The 20,335-nt window shown below is 42.7% G+C and overlaps 2 protein-coding genes across 10 annotated transcripts in view; one reads left to right on the top strand and one right to left on the bottom strand.

Annotated features, from left to right (window-relative positions):
- The window catches only part of SMIM14 (small integral membrane protein 14), a 720,432-nt gene extending 705,385 nt beyond the window's left edge, over positions 1–15,047 (bottom strand). The window contains exon 1 of the mRNA XM_050790394.1: positions 15,044–15,047. The gene's annotated coding sequence lies outside the window, so the exon portion shown is untranslated. The remainder of the gene's footprint in view (positions 1–15,043) is intronic.
- Positions 1–20,335, top strand: part of RHOH (ras homolog family member H) — a 63,657-nt gene that overhangs the window by 26,216 nt on the left and 17,106 nt on the right. The window lies entirely within an intron of this gene.

Raw genomic sequence — 20,335 nt, 5'->3', positions numbered from 1 at the left:
AAAATTATAAGTGACAATCAAATCTATGATTTCATCCATTTAATTGCTTAGGACAAGGCCATGTGAGTTCACTTAGAGTTGATTTTTAAAACATATCAAATAAATAATAGTTCAAATATGGTTATCAGATGACTGAAATTTGGGGGCAGGATTAGAAGATGATCTTTCAGATTTCGACCAACTTGACTATTCTGGTCTCAGTGACAAAAGGAAACAAGTTCCCATGTCATTACAGTGGAACCCAATTATATTATCCAATAAACCAACATTCCTAGGGTCTTAGTTCTCCTAGAAATCTTTCTAGCATGCTGAACAGGATGGGCTGGACACAACCCAAATCACTGGAATGTTACAAATTGAAAAAATGTTTTGAGTGGTGTATGAAAGAGCCCTGCTCTGAGGAGTTCCAGGATGAGTGAGAAGGGAACTTACAGACCTACTGAGACTTGCTCCTCTGTCAGATGTGGCAGGAGGGTCGGGGCCTCGGAGTTGTTCAAGTAATTTCATCAGTTAGGGGCCAATCCTGATCCAGGACCCAGTCCTGCCGGGCCGTACTTTCTTAAAGTGACTATCCAGTGACACTAGCAAATGTTACCTCTTCCCAGGAAGAAATTACGGGATGTGTTTATATTTTCTTTTACAAAGGGTCATGAGATTTTATTTTTACTTTTTTTGTTATAGAAGTGATGTATGTCTATGAAGGAAACTCAGGAAACATAGATAAGCACACACACAATTTGTAATTGCACCAGTATATGAGTATTGTTAAAATCTTGGTTTAGTTTCTGACTTTTTTCCTCTCTCTATTTCTACTAAGAAATCAGGATTATGTTGCACATACCAATTTGGCCTTGCTTTTCTTTTATCCATGTAGCAATGTTGTCACATACTTTTCCCCACATGATTAAATATTTTTTCTACAATAGTAAGGAATTCAATGATAAAAGAGGCGTATTGTCTTCCCCCAACCTTATAAAAGTTATTTTGTGTGGCAGCTTGACTTATATTTTAGAAGTAGAGACAAATTAAGGCAAAAATGAATGGAAATGGCAAATTAATTCCACAAGGAGTATGTTTTCTGAAAGTCCCTGCTGCTAGAAACGGAGTTAGGATTATGCCTCCTGGTTTCAAACGTCGATAGTAGCTGTGTGGGCTACTCGAGTTGGCGTCAAAGATGGATGTCCAACTCCATATTGGAGCTGTGGGTAATCTAATGAGAGCCACAAATCATCGTTCTAAGAGCAGGTGGTTAGTGAGCACCTTTCCAGTTTAGGGCATATACCCGTTGCTCTCCTGATGGACATCTGGTTCATGATATTTGACTGTTTTAAGGTGTGGAAGGCTTTGTACAAGGTACAAAACTTCTGTCCTTGGTGTGAACATTTGGGAGGCAAATGAGTGATATGACCATGGCTGCCTTTTTGTCTGGCAAAGCACAAGGATGCTTTGGAGAACAGAAGGATTTCATCAAGCCCAAATGACACTCACTTCTGGGCCTCTCAACCTCCTTGGCCACGTGGTTGTTCTGCTACTGAGAGTCTGCAGATGAGCTGGTGGTTTCTCCAAACTTCCGAGAGCTCTCTAAGGCATTTATTATATGCACATTCTCTCTACAATGAGGCCAGTGGACTCTCAACTGGGCTGGCACATGTTCCCAGGAAAACATGCCCAAATTCTGGTCTACCTTGTGTAAATCTAAGATAGGGGCTACTGAACACAGTCTTGGAAATCAGGCACCTGCTAGGGCCCCTTGCGCTTAGCTTGGCTGATGAACCCAGGCTGAGGGCTTTTTTGCAGGCATGCCTCTGGGCCGAGGCTGGGGGTGGAGAGGGAAGGCTAGGGAAGTCAAGGAAGGCATGAGGAACAGCCTGGGAGCAGGAAAAGGTCATCTGGTGGCAGGCAGGAGCTTTAGGTTCTCTGCTCCTTCACCCTTTTCTCTATTCAAATCTGCTCTCAAGGCAGCGTATGATATCGATGGTTCACAGAAACGTGAACTACCAGCCTTGGAGGGGCCCTGAGAGCCCATCTAGTTCAACGCCTCATTTTGCAGATGAGAAAACAGGTTTGGAGAGGCTAAATGGCGTGAACCAGGTCATATAACTAGAGGTAGAGCTGGGATTCAAGCCTGACGGTCAGTCCAGGGTTCTGATCACCACAAGCTGCCTCTATATACAGTATAGTGAGAAAGTCTCAGCCACCGCATTGACTTTTCATTTATATTTAATATTATATTTGTATTTTAAGATTGATCCATAATGGAAGGAATTGTGTAGTCCTGTACTAAAGGAATTTAGAAAGATTTGGGTGACTCAATCTACTGATAAGGAAAAAGATTTACAATCTATTACTAAGTGAGAAAGGCATCACGGAGTATAGTATAGCATGCTGTAGTTTGTATATAAAAATGTGTGTTGGCCGGGCGCAGTGGCTCACGCCTGTAATTCCAGCACTTTGGGAGGCCAAGGCGGGTGGATCACTTGAAGTCAGGAGTTTGAGATCAGCCTGACCAACATGGTGAAACTCCGTCTCTACTAAAAATACAAAAAATTAGCCGCGTATGGTGGCACATGCCTGAAGTCCCAGCTACGTGGGAGGCTGAGGCAAGAGAATCACTTGAACCCAGGAGGCAGAGGTTGCAGTGAGCCGAGATTGTGCCACTGCACTCCAGCCTGGGTGACAGAGTGAGACTCCATCTTAAAAAAAAAAAAAGAATGTGTGTGTGTGATAATTACATACATTCATACATATGTGCATGTGAATTCACGTAATAATGTAATAGCTTTGGAAAAGTGCATGAGAAACTTAGTCCGATGGTTGCCTCTGGGAAAATGGCCTGGGCACCATAGAAGGGAGGTATATTTTTTCACTTTTATACTTTTAAAATGTTTCTATAGGCATGTAATCACTATTCAAAAAACATAAAACATTTAAAGATGACATGTGAGCTCAAATAAGGGAGAAATATATTGCTTATTGAGAAGGCCTCATGCAAGAGTTAGCATCTGAGCTGGGCTCTGGGATGGGTGGAAGTTCACCAGGAAGAGCCGGGGCAGGAAAGCGTACAGCAGCAGGATTAAAGCTGTCAAAGCAGGAAAGGCCAGGCAGAGTGTCAGCGATGTTGCACAGTCTGGAGAAACTGCAGCAGAGTGGTATGCTGCTGTTTGTATATAAAAATGTGTGTGTAATCATTATATGCATTCATACTTACAGGCATGTGAATTTATGTAATAATGTAATAGCTTCAGAAAAATGCATGAGAAACTGTGTTGGCTAGGTAAAGCAGGGACAGGGCTGAGGAGAAAAGTAAGGAGAGAGAACTCGGCTGGATGCAGGTTATTTTATACTTCATATGGGTAAAGGGCCTTTTACAAATTGGCCCCATTGTCCCTTTCTAACATCATCTTCCACCTGTGCTTCAGCCATCATAGCCCCCTGTCTATTCTCCAAATACCCATGCGCACACCTGGGCACCAGCCCCTTCCTCTGCCTGCATACGGTCTGCCAGTCCTATTTTCTTTCTCTCCTCCAAGACCAGGTTCAAATGTTCCTCCTCTCCCCCTCCCCACCCCACCACCCTGGAAGATTTTAACACTCTGTCCTTAGTGTTCTCTTGGCATTTTGCATTTACCTTTATTACAGAACTTGGCTGTTTAAATTTTAATTTTTTGCAGGCGGAACCGGAGAGTGAGGTCATTTATATGCAGAACATTGCGTCTCCTCTCTCTAATTTAGCATTTTATTCTCTGAGGTCCTAGCTATATGGTACTTTATGGTGATGAAGTACAGCCACACCATTCTGCCTTTGTGTGGCCGTTGCATGACCTCTCCAAATGAAATAATTTCTTCTATAGAGAAAAAAAAGTGAGGGCCAGAGACATTATCAACTAAGTAAAAAAAAAAAATTTTTTTAAACCTCTGGGCCTAGTCTAAACTATATTAACATTTTCTTTATTATCTTCTGTCCCATTAGGCTCCTTAAAAGTAGTCCTAGTTTAAAGACAATTAAAGGCAGATATTTTGTCACTTTTTTTAGACTTCTGTGGATTTGAAATGTCATGTTAATAGAACACTATATATGCGTAAGCAATGAACTGAACCATTAAAAAAGAATTTTGCTCTGGAATATCCTGGTAGTTTCAGGGTCATTATGTATTTGTCTTGTTCAGTTTCTTGATCTTTCTGATCCTTAATTAGAAGCTGAGCATCTAGGGAAATGTTTTATCCTATTGCTCTGTATCTACAATATTATCTGTGTAAAAAGTACCTATGTCCATATTTCAAAAGAAGATTGAAAAAATCTAAGAAAATCTGAATAAACTTGCGTTCTTAGATTATTCCTCTTTGTTCCTCTTCTCCCTTAGGCAATTGAGGGAGTAACTGCTGTGTTCCTAGTACAGTTTATTCTAGAGAGGGACATGTGACAGGTGGGCTGAGAATTCCCAGTAAACCTCGATTTGCCCATCATTGCAGAGACTTTTCCTCTGCCTGGACCAATGTCCTTCTCGGCAAGGGAAGATAGATCGCACCAGACTAAGTTTGCACATTTATCTTTCTACATAAATGGAAAACCCTTCCCAGATTGTTCGACTGGTTGCTTTTTTTCAGTTACTAGTACAGGAATACCTCATTTGATTGCACTCCACAGATATTGCATTTTTTTTAACAAACCGAAGGTTTGCGGCAGCTCTGTGTTGAGCAAGTCTGTCAGCACCATTTTCCCAACAGCATATGCTCACTTCATGTCTCTGTCATACTTTGGTAATTCTCAAAATAATTCAGACGTTTCCATTATTATTGTATCTGTTATGGTGATCTGTGATCAGTGATCTTTGACATTACTATTGCAGTTGCTTTGGGGCACGATGAATCATGCCCATATAAGATAGCAAGCTTAATGGATAAATGCTGTACGTGTCCTGACTGCTCCGGCTGTCCCCCACCTCTCTTCCTCTCTTGGGGCCTCCCTATTCCCTGAGACACAGCGAGATTGAAATTAGGCCAATTAATAAACCTAGAATGGCCTCTCAATGTTTAAGTGAAAGGAAGAGTTATGTGTCTCTCACTTTAAATCGAAAGCTAGAAATCATTAAGTTTAATGAGGAAGGCATGTTGAAAGCTGAGAGCGGCCGAAAACTAGGCCTCTCGTGCCAGTTAGCCAGGTTGTCAATGCAAAGGAAAATGTATTGAAGGAAATGAAAAGTTCAACTCCCGGGAATACATGAAAGATAAGGAAGTGAAACAGCCTTAGTGCTTGGACAAAGCTTTAGTGGTCTGGATAGAAGATCCAACCAGCTATACAATTTCTTTAAGCCAAAGACTAATCCAGAACAAGGCCCTAACTTGCTTCGATTCTATGGAGGCTGAGGGAGGTGAAGAAGCTGCAGAAGAAAAGTGTGAAGTTAGCAGAGGTTGGTTCACTAGGTGTAAGGAAAGAAGCCATCTCCATAACACCAAAGTGTAAAGAGAAGCAGCAGGTTCTGATGAATAAACTACAGCAAGTTATCCAGAAGATCTAGCTACGGTCATTGATGAAGGTGGCTACAGTATACAATAGAATTTTCAGTGGAAACAAAACAGCCTTCTATTGGAAGAAGATGCCATCTAGGACTTTCACAGCTAGTGAGAGGTCAATACCTGGCTTCAAAGCTTCGAAGGCTTCGAAGAGAGTCAATAGGCTGACTCTCTTGTTAGGGGCTAATGCAGCTGGTGGCTTTAAGATAAAGCCAGTGCTCATTTACCATTCCAACAGATCCTAGGGCCTTAAGAATTATGCTAAATCTACTCTGCCTGTGCTCTGTAAATGGAACAAAAAGCCTGAATGACAGCACATCTATTTACAGCAATGTCTGTTGAATAATTTAAGCCCACTGTTGAGACCTACTGCTCAGAAAAAAGATTCCTTTCAAAATATTACAGCTCTTGGACAATGCACCTAGTCACCCAAGAGCTCTGATGGAGATGTACAAGGAGATTAATGCTGTTTTCATGCCTGTTAACACAATATCTATTCTGCAACCCATGGATCAAGGAGTCATTTCAACTTTCAAATCTTATTATTTAAAAATACATTTTGTAAGGCTATAGCTGCCATAGATAATGATTCCTTTGATGGATCTAGGCAAAGTAAATTTAAAATCTTCTGAAAGGATCTACCATTTTAGATGCCATTTGTGATTCGTGGAAGAAGGTCAAAATATCAACATTAACTGGAGTTTGGAGGAAGTTGATTCCAAGCCTCATGAATGACTTGAGGGATTTAAGATGCTACTGGAGGAAGTAACTGCAGATGTGGTAGAAGGAGCAAGAGAGCTATAATTAGAAGTGGAGACTGAAGGTGGGACTGAATGTCTGCAATCTCATGACAAAATTTAATGCATAAGGAGTTGCTTCTTATGGATGAGCCAAGAAAGTAATTTCTTGAGATGGAATCTACTTCTGGTGAATATACTGTGAAAACCATTGAAACGGCAACAAAAAATTTAGAATATTACATAAACTTTGTTGATAAAACAGTGGCAGGGTTTGAGAGGATTAGCTCTAATTTGCAAGAAGTTCTGCTGTGGATAAAATGCATTTCATGCTACAGAGAAATCCTTCACGAAAGGAAGAATCAATCAATGTGGCAAACTTCATTGTTGTCTTGCTTTAAGAAATAGCCACAGCCACTCCAACCTGCAGCAACCACCACCCTGATCAACTGGCAGCCATCAATATTGAGGCAAAAAGATTAGGACTTGCTGAAGGCTCAGATTATTGTTAGCTTTTTTTTTTTTTTTTTTTTTTTAAGAGAGGGTCTTGCTCTGTTGCCCAGGCTGGAGTGCAGTAGTGCAACCGTAGGTCACTGTAGCCTCCCAGAGTCAAGTGATCCTCCCACCTCAGCCTCCTGAGTAGCTGGGATTACAAGGGTGCACTACCACAGCTGGCTAATTTTTAAAAAATTTTTATCTAGACAGAGTCCCACTGTGTTGCCCAGGCTGTAGTGTTAGCATTTTAAAGCAATAAAGTATTTTAAAATTAAGCCATGTAGACTTTTAGGCATCATGTATAGTGTAAACATAACTTTTTTTTTTTTTTTTTGAGACGGAGTTTTGCTCTTGTTGGCCAGGCTAGAGTGCAATGGCACGATCTTGGCTCACTGCAACTTCTGCCGCTTTGGTTCAAGTGATTCTCCTGCCTAAGCCTCCCAAGTACCTGGGATTACGCATGTACCACCATGCCTGGCTAATTTTGTATTTTTAGTAGAGACAGGATTTCTCCATGTTGATCAGGCTGGTCTCAAACACCCAATCTCAGGTGATCCGCCCACCTCGGCCTCCTAAAGTGCTGGCATTACAGGCGTGAGCCACCACGTCTGGCCAACATAACTTTTATGTGCACTAGGAAACAAGAAAATTTGTGTGACTCACTTTATTGCAAGATTCACTTTATGGCAGTGGTCTGGAACTGGACCTGTGATGTCTCTGAGATATGTCTGTATATCATACCTTCCCTGTGCAATACAAAGAGGCTGACCTAATTCTTTCTAACGCTGAGTGGATTATCCGGAATGGATATGGCATAATTAATTTAACCCCTGCTTCTTAATGGACCTTTCAGTTCTTTCCAGTTCTTTTTTTGCTGTCATGAATAATGTAGCAATGGAAATTCTTGCATATCTTGCCTACTTGTGTAGACACATCAGTACAATGTGTTCAAAGAATTGGAATTGCTGGATTAAATGGTCTATGCATTTAAAAGTGTAATAGAGACTGGCAAGGATTTAAAGGATGGAGTGGTGCAAGGGGTCCCCCCTAAGTACAGGAAGTGAGGGGGTGTATCATTTATATAGAATTTTAAAACAGTAATAAAACCAGTATGGGTCTGTTTTTTATTATCACCATGCGCTGGCAGTGATAAAGTCAGAGTAAGTTCTTAATGGTGTGTACAGCTATCACTAGAGCTTTGGGGCCAAGCTGCATCTTCAGCTCCTGTGGCACAGCACAGTCCTGAGTTTAAGTTGTAGATTAGACATAAACAATGATAGCACAGTGATTGCAGAAACCCCGGAACAGAACTCGAGTTACTTCAATTCTGTTATTCTCTCTGAGTTTTGTATTTAAATTTAAAATAACAAAGCAGAATGCAAACTACAGAGTATAATTAATTTTGATTGGTAAGTACAAATTTTAATTCATACATGAAATATTTTACTGTATTGTTATCATTTTTTAGAGACAGGGTCTCACTCTGTCACCCAGGCTGGAGTGCAGTGTTGTGATCATGACTCACTGCAGCCTTGATCTCCTGGGCTCAAGCCATCCCCTGTCTCAGCCTCCTGAGTAGCTAAGGCTACAGGTACATGCTACCATGCCCAACTAATTAAGAAAACTTTTTGGTAGAGATGTTTGTCTGTTTTTGTTTTTTGTTTGTTTGTTTCCAGACAGAGTCTCACTTTGTCACCCAGGCTGGAGTGCACCGGTGAGATCGGCTCACTGCAACCTCCACTTCCCAGGTTCAAGTGATTCTCACGTCTCAGCCTCCCAAGTAGCTGGAATTACAGGCATGCACCACCATACCTGGCTAATCTTGCTATGTTTCCCAGGCTGGTCTCAAACTCCTGGCCTTGAGCATTCCTCCTGCCTCAGCCTTCCAAAATTCTGGGATTATAGATGTCAGCCAATACACCTGACCTGAATGATTTTTTTAAAGTTCAATTAAAAAAAAAAAAAAAGTAACTTGTTCGTTTTAAAGCTAAAGAATGAATAAAAAAATAAAAAGACTGTTCCTGATTCTTACACATTACTAGGAAAATAATTTTGTCACCTAGAGGAGAGAGGTTGATAGATGATCGGTTGTGGGTGTCAAATACACTAAGGATGCTGCTGGATTCTGTTCCATTGCCCTCTACAAAGATGGTGGTCTTGTGCTTATCAAATGGTGTGTGAGAGTGTCTGATTGAGGAAGAATCTTTAAAATGCTGTAAGAAATCAGGCTTGTAGTAAGAAGGAAATCACCTGCCAGCAGAAAAATGTATTTCCAGCCTTTCTTCCTCACCCTCTGCCATTGCTTTAGGATTGCTTAGTTTCATCAAGGTTTCAAGGATAGGCAGGCTCCCACCAAGAGAGAGGTAGGGAGAGGGGAGGTAGAGACTTATGAGTAGGCTCAGAGGCTGGACTGCCAGAGCCTGAACCCCAGCATCTCTTCTCACTAGCTTGTCATCTTGGGCAAGGTACGTTACTTCTCTGTGCCCTAGTTCCCCAGCTGTAAAATGAGACAAAAATGGTATTGACCACATGCCGTCTTATTGTAATGATTAAAGGAGGTAATTTTTATAAAGCACTTAAAACAGCGTCTGGCAAATGTGTATGTTTATTGTTATCCTTATCTGCTAAGGGTCAGGCATTCATCTAGGCATGGGAAATAGATTCTTTTCAGTTGCCTTAAAAAAAATCCTACATACGATGCATGATTATTCACATTTTGCAGTTGTAGTTATGTGACTTGCCCAAGGTTATACTGCTGCTCAGCGAGGGAGATGAAAATCTAACCGTGACTGGCCAGGTGCAGTGGCTCACGCCTGTAATCCCAGCACTTTGGGAGGCCAAGGCAGGTGGATCGCCTGAGGTTGGGAGTTCAAGTCCAGCCTGACCAACATGGAGAAACCCCGTCTCCACTAAAAATACAGAATTAGCCACGAGTGGTGGCGCATGCCTGTAATCCCAGTTACTTGGGAGGCTGAGGCAGGAGAATCGCTTGAACCCGGGAGGCGGAGGTTGTGGTGAGCTGAGATCACGCCACTGTGCTTCAGCCTGGGTAACAAAAGTGAAACTCCATCTCAAAAAGAAAAAAGAAAAATCTAACCATGACTGTCAACTCCACAACGTGGGCTTTTTGCAAACGATTGTGTATCTGCAGTCTTACACATTGAAACTAAAACTAAAACACCTCACTCCTTCCAGTGCTCTGGGCTGCATATCCAGAACAAAATATTAAATGCCTCAACTTCTTTTATAGCTGAAGCAATCTGCAAGTTAAGGGTTTATCCTACTTCTAGAGAATGCTGGAAAGCCTAACGATTTCTCCTAAAGAGAGATGATCCATCTTGAAGGAAGTGGATGAGAAAGGGAACAGGTGTTTGAAAAGTATTTTTATATTAAAACTGGGAGCTGTGGCCAGGTGTGGTGGCTCACGCCTATAATCTCAGCACTTTGGGAGGCCGACGCAGGCAGATCACTTGAGGTTAGGAGTTTGAGACCAGCCTGGACAACATGGCGAAATCCCATTTCTACTAAAAATACAAAAATTAGCTGGGTGTGGTGGTGCATGCCTGTAATTCCAGCTACTCAGGAGGCTGAGACAGGAGAATCACTTGAACCTGAGAGGTAGAGGTTGCAATGAGCCAATCTGGCCACTGCACTCCAGCCTGGGTGACAGTGAGACTCTGTCTGAAAACAAGCAAACAAAAAACAAAAACAAAAACAAAAAAAGCATTGGGAGCTACCTTTTGAGTAAAAACCCATCAGTACACAATAAAATCTTTCTCTGGGAAAAAGGCAAAGAAATAAAGGTTGCTACTGTGTGAATAATTTGGCGTATCTATCTAGCTATATGAGCATTGTGCTTAAAATATTAAGGAAATCAAGTATGGGCTATACGATGTAGACATAATGTGTATCTGAAAAAATCCTGTGTAGATGGAAAGTGTGCTGACTCAGCTGGCTTAGTTTCTGGGCCTCGTGTGGGCCCCCAGCAGCTTAACCACTTCTCTCAAGTCCTTGGTTTCCTCATGGGGGAAATGAGTATGTTGAATTAGATGACCTTTCAGGCATCTCATCATGCTGAGTTTTTTCCGCAGCAGGGAACATGCTACTTTACATTCAGCTTACGGCTTGCTCAGTGTAGGGGGAGTACCAGGAATTTGGGGAATTCCCAGAATACATGGGCACAAAATATATATATATGTATATATATAAAATATTTGCCACACATTAATCCTTAATCTCTAAAAGGATTTTAAAAGTCATTAAGAAACAATAACCATCTTGCTGGAAAAGTAGGTAAAACCGATGACTTACAAAAGAAAAAACATATGTTGTCAAAAAACAGATGAGCAAATTTTAATCTTCACTAGTTGTAAATGAAATGCAAATGAAAGCAAATCAAACTTGCAAATATTATACCCAGTGAGAGTTGATAGAGAGATGAGATGATAGGCCCATACATAGAATATAAATTGGTTCAATTTTTTATCTCTTCTGTTCCAGCAGTTGCTCTCATATCTATTTATCCTAAAGAAATAATCACGTATTTATATTAAAAATATTCACTCAATGTTATTGTAGTGAAAATGAGGAATTATTAAACTATCCAACAGTAGGCAATTGGTTAAATAAATGATGCTATGTTTATATAATCAAATTTTATGCAGCCATTTTCTATGTCAAGAATCTTGACATAGAACGTTAAATGAAGACCTAAATGTTAAATTAAGAAAAACAAGATGCCAAACCACATATAAAGTATGGTATTCTTAGTTTTGGAAAAAAATGATGCACTGAAAAAAAACCCCAGAAAAATGTACGCTAATATTTTACAGCTTTTGATTCTAGGTAGTAACTGATTTTCGTCTTCTTTGGATTAGTGTTTTTGAAATGTTCTATAATGTGTATGTACTACTTTTATAATCAGAAAATAGGATATATAGAAATGGTCTGGAAAAAATGAGGAGAGAATTTAGCCAGAATAGGGAGGTCATCTTCAGTCTGTTTGGACCAGCAAGTAAAAGCAGGAAATGCTGTTCACCACCAATGGCTTGAATATGTGTGTTGGATGGTGGTGGTGGTTGGTGGTTCTGGGGTTAGGGATGGGGGAAACCCTGAGATGTGATGGTTTTCTTAGTCACAGATGGCGCTTTACAGCTGGGGAGTATCTTGGACTTGGTGGAGGTCTATCCAGACATCAGGCAGATTTCATATTTTCACAGACAAAGGCTACGTTTATGTCTAAGGGGAAAACACAAAATACTAAGATAGAAAACTCCCAAAGCCCCCTCACCTTTTCAGACAACAAGAACCCCCAGGACAGAGGGTCTTCCCCACTCTCAGAGTTACTTTGACTTCTCATCTGGTTTCGTGTGGGAAATGCATTTTCACTCTTGAGTTTCTTTTCTTTTTAAGGTATTTTCATTATGACATTTGTTCTTTTGCAAAGAGCTAATTCTGCAGAATTCTATCCAGGGAGGGCCAAGGGAAATTAGTGAAGGTAATAATACCAGTTAGAAAGTTGAGTTTGGGTCATCTCAGGGGCCTCCTTTGGATGGAATATATTCTACAGATGGCCCTTACTTCCCCAGAATAGATAGTGATGTCTTACTGAGTTGTATTGAAGTGCAAGATTTTCTTCCCTGACTTGTCTGGGAATCCTTACCCAGGACTGTGGCTTTCCTCTTCCATATCCCTCCACCAGGAGGCAGGCTCTAGGCCTCTGGGCTGTCATCCTTTTGCCACTTCCACGCACATGCCTTCAAATACTTGAAAAAGTCACTATAGCGTAAAGTATACTTTTCTTTTTTGGTGATGCTTTTCTCCATTTTCTCTATAACCAGAGAGTAAGAATAAAACTACAGCTTGGGACCCGGTGCGGTGGCTCACACCTGTAATTCCAGCACTTTGGGAGGCCAAGGAGGGTGGATCACCTGAGGTCGGGAGTTTGAGACCAGCCTGACCAACATGGAGAAACCCCGTCTCTACTAAAAATACAAAATTAGCTGGTGTGGTGGCACATGCTTGTAGTCCCAGCTACTTGGAAGGCTGAGGCAAGAGAATCGCTTGAACCTGGGAGGTGGAGGTTGCAGTGAGTTGAGACCTTGCCATTGCACTCCAGCCTGGGCAACAAGAGTGAAACTCCATCTAAAAAAAAGAAAGAAAGGGCCGGGCGCGGTGGCTCAAGCCTGTAATCCCAGCACTTTGGGAGGCCGAGGCGGGCGGATCACAAGGTCAGGAGATCGAGACCACAGTGAAACCCCGTCTCTACTAAAAATACAAAAAATTAGCCGGGCGCGGTGGCGGGCGCCTGTAGTCCCAGCTAGTCAGGAGGCTGAGGCAGGAGAATGGCGGGAACCCGGGAGGCGGAGCTTGCAGTGAGCCGAGATAGCGCCACTGCACTCCAGCCTGGGCAACAGCGTGAGACTCCGTCTCAAAAAAAAAAAAGAAAGAAAGAAAGAAAACAAAAGCCCCCACCCTTTAAAACTTTTAACACAAAAAGTTTTGAAGCTACACCAAAGAAGAGAGAATAGGCTAATATACTCCTGTGTACCCGCCACTCAACCTCAATAGTTCTTGACACTTTTCCAATCTTATTTTATCCATCGTTTTTACTTGTTGTTTTCTGGAATAATACAAAATAAATCCCTGACATCTTATTTATTTTCCTATCAATACATCGACATCTCTATCAGATAAGGGCCTTAAAATATCATTGACAAATTGATAAATCAGGGCCTGACAATACAGTTAGCACCTAACAAAATTAGCAATAGTTCTTTAATGCCATCCAATACCCAGGCCGTATTCAAATTTATTTGAATATCTAAAAGAATATAAAAAGGACTTCTTTGTTTTTTTTTTTTTTGAGACGGAGTCTCACTCTGTCATCCAGGCTGGAGTGCAGCTGGCACGATCCCCCCTTACTGCACCCTCAGCCTCCTAGGCTCAAGCGATTCTCCTGCCACAGCCTCCTGAGTAGCTGGGATTATTAGCCACCATGATGGGCTAATTTTTGTATTTTTAGTAGAAATGGGGTTTCGCCATGTTGGCCAGGCTGGTCTAGAATTTCCGACCTCAAGTGATCTGCCAGCTTTGGCCTTCCAGAGTGCTATGACTACAGGCGTGAGTCATGGCACCCAGCCTGGACTTTTTTTGAGTCGAAGCCTCCCTCTGTTGTCCAGGCTGGAGTGTGGTGGTGTGATCTCGGCTCACTGCAGCCTCTGCCTCCCAGGTTCAAGCAATTTTCCTGCTTCAGCCTCCCAAATAGCTGGGATTACAGGCACCTGCCACCAGGCCCAGCTAATTTTGTGTGTGTGTGTTTTTAGTAGAGATGGGGTTTCGCCATGTTGGTCAGGCTAGTCTCGAACTCCTGATCTCAAGTGATCCACCCCCACTTAGCCTCCCAAAGTGCTGGGATTACAGATGTGAGCCACCACGCCTGGCTCTCAGCCTGGACTTTCAAAACTCTTATGAGTAAGAAGAAAGAAGAGATGGCTTGGGGCTGAGGATAGCTATGGACAGCTGTGATTCAGGAGGCAGAATTATTCAGCTTTGCTAATCTCTTTTGCAAGGAGGAGAGAATGAAACAGACCTTTAAAAGGGAATCAGAAGTTGGAGTTAGTGCTTCTAGGAATTGTAAATGAATTCAGCAGTGTAGACCTAGAAAAATTTTCAGAGTTACTGATAGAGATTCCCAGAAATTTTCTGTAGCTTCAAGGCACCAACCCAGCCTTTCCATTCCCTTCTAAGCCAACATTAAAAAGACAAAACAACATACAGAAAGCACTTCTTCAAAACTGCACAAATAGCACATGCATCTCGTGGACACATTTTTAAATGCACATAAGCAAGGAGAAGAAAATGGGAATCGCATACAACCCCAGGAGCCAGAGACAAGCCAGCTTCAAGTGGAGGTAGGCAACACTTTAGATGTTTTCACAGCTCTGGAATCTCCTGTACGGGCCATTTTGCAATCTGCTTTCCACCCATTTAGCTTAGGAAGCCTTTTCCTGTGTCCGTGAATAGACTTGTACACTGTTATGTTAATGGATTTCAATATAGGAACAAACTGGCTTGTGCAAGACCCACCTATTCTTAGGTGATTTTTTTTTTTTTTTTTTTTTGCTATACATAACATAGAGGAGAACATGTTTCTAGCTAAAGATTCCATGTCAAAGCTCATGGGAGAGGAAGACGACCCTGGCTGCCCCACTTCTCTTCCCCTTTATTCGGTAAACGATAGCCTTGTCATTGGCGGCAGCCCGGTGGCTCTCCTGAAAGCGCTGTGTCTCTTCAGCAGGCCCCCCAGTGGGAAACACCCACCTCTTCATGGATCTCACAGATCCGTCTTTCTCCTCTGGTGCTGCCTGGGTTTGCCAGCAGCTTCTCCCAGGCCCCCAGGCCTATACAGCCTCGGAATCACCTTGTTTCAGGCCTGCACGTCAGTTCCACCTTGTGGGTGTTGCTGGGGCCCCCTCCCCGTTTCTTGTCTCACAGCATCTGCTCTGGATAAAGCCATCCTTGATCCCAACGGCGGGAGCCTCCCACTTGCCTCTTTGGTCTTTCCCGCTTGCAGTCCAGCCTAACCTGCCACAAGAATGAGTTTCCTACAGCCCAGCTTGAGTTCCCATTTTGGGCTCTGCCTTTTAGCCCAACTGAGCTGCTCTCACCCTTCTAGGTGCCCCAGATTTTTCCTTCATTGCTCATGTTTCTCTTTCTTCTCTGTGCATCTCAAGCTCAGTGGTTTTAAGGGTCATGTTCTAATATCACGGCCTCCACAAAGCCTTCCTTGATTCCTGCTAGTTGCAAGTAGCACTTTTTCCCTTTGTTGGCACTTGATTTGTTCCTACCTTAGATCCTTGCTGAAGTTGATGTCTAGTGTTGCCATTAGACTGTAAGTTTTTTGAAGGCAGAAACTCTGTCTTCTTTAACTTGACTTCAATGCCTGACACAGAGTAGGTGCTCAAAGAGGCTAGTAACATTTAAGTTAAAAGAGAGTGGATCGGTAACAGTTTTTTTATTTTTTGAGACAGGGTCTCACTTTGTTGCCCAGGCTGGAGTGCAGTGGGGTGATAATGGCTCACTGCAGTTTCAGCTTCCTGGGCTCAAGTAATCATCCTGCCTCAGCCTCCCAAGTAGCTGGGACTACAGGCATGCTCCACCATGTCTAGCTAATTTTTTTTTTTAATGTAGACTTGGTGGGGGTGGGGGGGGTCTCACCATGTTGCCCAGGCTGGTCTTGAACTCCTGGGTTCAGGTGATCCTCCTGCCTTGGCTTCCCAAAGTGCTGGGATTATAGGCAGGAGCCACTGTGCCTGGCTAGTAACAGTTTTATGTGCCAAAGACCCAGGGATTTTAATTGGCTGTTAACCAATTTTAATTGGAGTCAGTTGGAGCTAATAGTATGCTGTGGCTACTGATGAGCAGAAGGCAACCTTGGATTGTGTTGAATCACAGGCTCATCTCCCATAATCCCTCCACCGGCCATGTCCTGCTCCCCACTGAGCAGCCCACAGTGCAACCTCCCTGAACTTCTTCTACTTCCCCAAATCAGACATGCATTTTCATGCCCCTGGGCCTTTGTACAGGCTTCTCCCCACCCACAAAGGCTTTCTTCTCTTTTGCTTATCAAAATCTTACTCATCCTACAGATCAGCTGTCACTTTTCAAATGCAGGGCTCCTGAATCACCACTCCTTTCTCCCATCTCGAGAATTAATGCTTCCTCTCCTGTGTGACTATAGTACTGGTTCATATCATCATCATCATAGCAGCTACTATTTGCTAGTGCCTGTTTTGTTCCAGGCACTGTTTTCGGCTCATGACATACACTAGCTCAGAACCATCTTACGACAACCCCTCAAGGTAAATGATAATAATGGTAAATACTTCTACAGTACTCACTCTGTGCCAGGCACTATGCAATGTGGTTTACGTGCACTACCCTTTTAAATTCTGTACAACCACCTTGTAAGGTAGGTGCCATTATTTTATTTTTATTTTTATTATGAAAAATAATACCATCAACCAACTCACACCAGGTAGGTACCATTCTTATTGCCTATTTACAATTAGGGAAGAGGAGCTTAGAGAAGTTAAGTGACCTTCATGAGATCACATAGCCAGTGGGGCTGAAAGGCAGTATGGTTCCGGAGTCAGTCGTGCTGTAGACATTATGCATAGTTTTTTGTTGTCAAAGGACCCGAAGCTCAGAGAGGTTAAGGAATTGCCCCAAGGTCATGCATTTAAGTGGCAGACATTAGAGCCAAACCAAGCCTGCCAGACCCCAGGTCTACGTGCCCCTTCTGACACTGAACTACCTTTCTGTCTAGTAGGAGTTGGCAAACTTTTCTGTGTAAAGACCAAATTGAAAATATTTTAGGCTTGGTTGCAACTTTATGTTGCAGCAAGAAAGCAGTCATAGGCAACATGTCAATGAATGGGCATGACTGTGTTCCAATAAAATGCTATTTATGAACCCTGAAATTTGAATTTCATGTAATTTTCACATGTCATAAAATATTCTCCTCCTTTGGATTTTTTTCAACCATTAAAAAATGTAAAAACCCCCTGTAATCCCCGCTACTTGGGAGGCTGAGGCAGGAGAATCGCTTGAACCTGGGAGGCGGAGGTTGCAGTGAGCGGAGATCATGCCACTGCACTCCAGCTTGGGCGACAGAGTGAAACTCCCTCTCAAATAAAATAAAATAAAATGTAAAAACCATTCTCAACTTATGGCCCATACAAAAACAGGTGGCGGGCTGGGTTCAGCCATGGATGAACCATAGTTTGACAACCTTTAATTTATAGCATCGTGACATTATAGAATGATTAGATAGGCATGATTTGCCTTTTTGCTCTCTTTTTCCTAGAATAGTTCAGCTCAGGCCCCAAAAATGGATACTCAACTGAGAAAACACGAGTCCTTTGGTAAACAAGATCCACATTCCCTAAAAGAAGTTCAGAGACCACGTGTCCTTCCCTGAGTGTACCTCTTGGGGTTGCACCCTCAACTCCAAGCAGTTTTTCAGGGTATTCCAATTATTTTGAGAAAAGTAGTAGGAAATGCATTTCCCCATCACTTTAGTTTTGAGATGAGGTTCTAAGGGTGCTTTGGGCAGTTGTCTAGCTGGCTAGTCTTGTATTTGACTCTGAAATTGAACCGGGCTAAGAACTCTGGACCTCAGGCAATGATTCCTTGATCGTGCTCCTGGAGTGGAAGAGACCAGTCAGGGCAGAGTTGCTAGACCAGAGGAGGGGAAGGGGACCACGGTCCCGGCGTGGTTGGGAGTCAGAGGGCAGGACACATGGCTCAGAGAGGTTTCAGAGTTTAATATGTTGAACTAATAAAAGGCTTCAGGACTTGGCAATGTTTTGTTTGAATTCAACTATAAAGGGGTTTAATATGCTTCAGGCTTAGGAATATAAATACTGCTTAACGTTTTTTATCCTGGTGAACTTATGTCAAAAGTTGCAAACCAGCATCTTTTTTTTTTTTCTTTTAATAGAAACAGGGTCTTGCTATGTTGCCCAGGTTGCCCAGGCTGGCATTGAATTCCTGGCCTCAAGTGATCCTTCTACATCAGCCTCCCAAAGCACTGGGATTACAAGCGTGAGACACTGTGCCTGGCCAAGCAAACCAGCATCTTGCAAACAAACTTTCAGAACAAAATCTGTTTCGAACAGAGATGATCTACGTATGAAAATACACTGACTTAAAAATGATTTCTTTTTGTGATTTTGAGAGAAAATTTAGTGATTATTTGTAGCAATTAGCAACACAGTAGGGGGAATTATTAAGATAGGATTCAGATTAGTGAAATAAACTCTTGCAAGTAAAACTTATAAAATACCACTTGAAAAGATGTTCACCGCAAAGGTGGTAACCTTATTTTTAAAAATGTTTTTTATTGAAGTTTTATCTAAGTGAACACCTCATGGATATATAGCTTGGTGGATTTTCACAAACTGCACACACTTGTGAAACCAGCATCCAGATCAGGAAGCAACAGATGTCCTTTAAAACATCAAGCGCTGAGCCAGGCGTGGTGGCTCACACCTGTAATCTGAGGACTTTGGGAGGCCGAGGTGGGCGAGTCACCTGAGGTCAGGAGTTTGAGACCAGCCTGACCAACATGGTGAAACCCTGTCTCTACTAAAAATACAAAATTAGACGGGCTTGGTGGCATGCACCTTGTAATCTCAGCTACTCAGGTGGCTGAGGCAGGAGAATCGCTTGAATCCGCGAGGTGAAGTTGCAGTGAGCTGAGATCGTGCCATTGCATTCCAGCCTGGGCAAAAAGAGTGAAACTTTGTCTCAAAAAAAAAAAGAAAAAAAAAAAAATCAAGAACTGGTTTATTTGTAGGAAGAGAATAGGAGTGGAGACCTGATCTGAAGAGCTGGCTACAACCTGGAGCAGTGGCTCACGCCCGTAATCCCAGCACTTTGGGAGGCCGAGGTGGGTGGATCACCTGAGGTCAGGCGTTTGAGACCAACCTGGCCAACATGGCGAAACCCCTTCTCTACTACAAATACAAAAAACTAGCTGCGCATGGTGATGGATGCCTGTAATCTCAGTTACTCAGGAGACTGAGGCAGGAGAATCACTTGAACCCAGGAGGCGGAGGCGGCAGTAAGCCAATATCATGCCACTGCATACAAGCCTGGGGGACACAGCAAGACTCCGTAAAGGAACAAAGCACTCAGCCCCACTTCCCAGTTGGGGAGCCCCCCCCATGGGCTCACCCATCCTGAGAAAGGCTGCCTGTTGCTGTGATGTCCCTGCTAGGCTAGGAAGGCGCTATTGAAGGTGCTGGCTAGAGATTGCTAGAGGTTGCTGAGGAGTGTGGCCATTTAATTGTGTTAGATTCATGGTGGAATCAATTTCCTTAATGAATGAATCGGCTGCTACCAGCACAGGTCCTTTGTTCAAAGCTCCTCGAGGAGGATGACATTTAGATATATTGTCTGTAATTGGTAGGCCATCCCCAACTGGTGATGGACTCATATTTTTTAAAAAAGACAGCTGAGGATTCCATCAGCATTTTGAAGTGAGCTACCTCCACCAAAGCCCAGCTAACTTCAAACCTGCAATAATAACAATCAGTTAATAATAGTCATAATTTCACTTTAGCTCTATATTATGCTGTATTGTTATAAAAAGACTTTCTCACAAAACCAACAAGAGAGCATTTCCAAACATACAAAGTATTGTAAAAGTAAAAACCGAAATGATTTCTGTATTGTTACCATTTCCACCTGATCCTTATGAGCTCCCAGTGAAGAAGGCAGGGCAGATCTCATTCCATTTTACGACTGAGAAGACGAGCCATTTCGGCGGAGTGGTAGTTTCTGTGTCAAATGTGCACAGAGGTATTGTGGGAACACAGCAGGGGGCATCTGATCTGTCAGGGGCTGGGGAGCGCTGGTGCTCAAGGAAGGCTTTCCGGAAGGCGTGTGAGTTGGGGGCTGAGGGAAGACCTGGTCTTTCCAGCCAGTAGGATGGCACAGAGCGAGCCTGCGGAGGGTGTCAGGTGGAGAATGGGTGTCTGTTAGCACGGCCGTTAGAATTGAGTCCAAAAGGAAACCAGGAT

The sequence above is a fragment of the Macaca thibetana genome, chromosome 5, assembly GCF_024542745.1.
Source record: "Macaca thibetana thibetana isolate TM-01 chromosome 5, ASM2454274v1, whole genome shotgun sequence".
NCBI classification, from domain to species: Eukaryota; Metazoa; Chordata; class Mammalia; order Primates; family Cercopithecidae; genus Macaca; species Macaca thibetana.
Note: the sequence above shows the minus strand (reverse complement) of the source record. Positions and strands in the feature narration are given on the sequence as shown.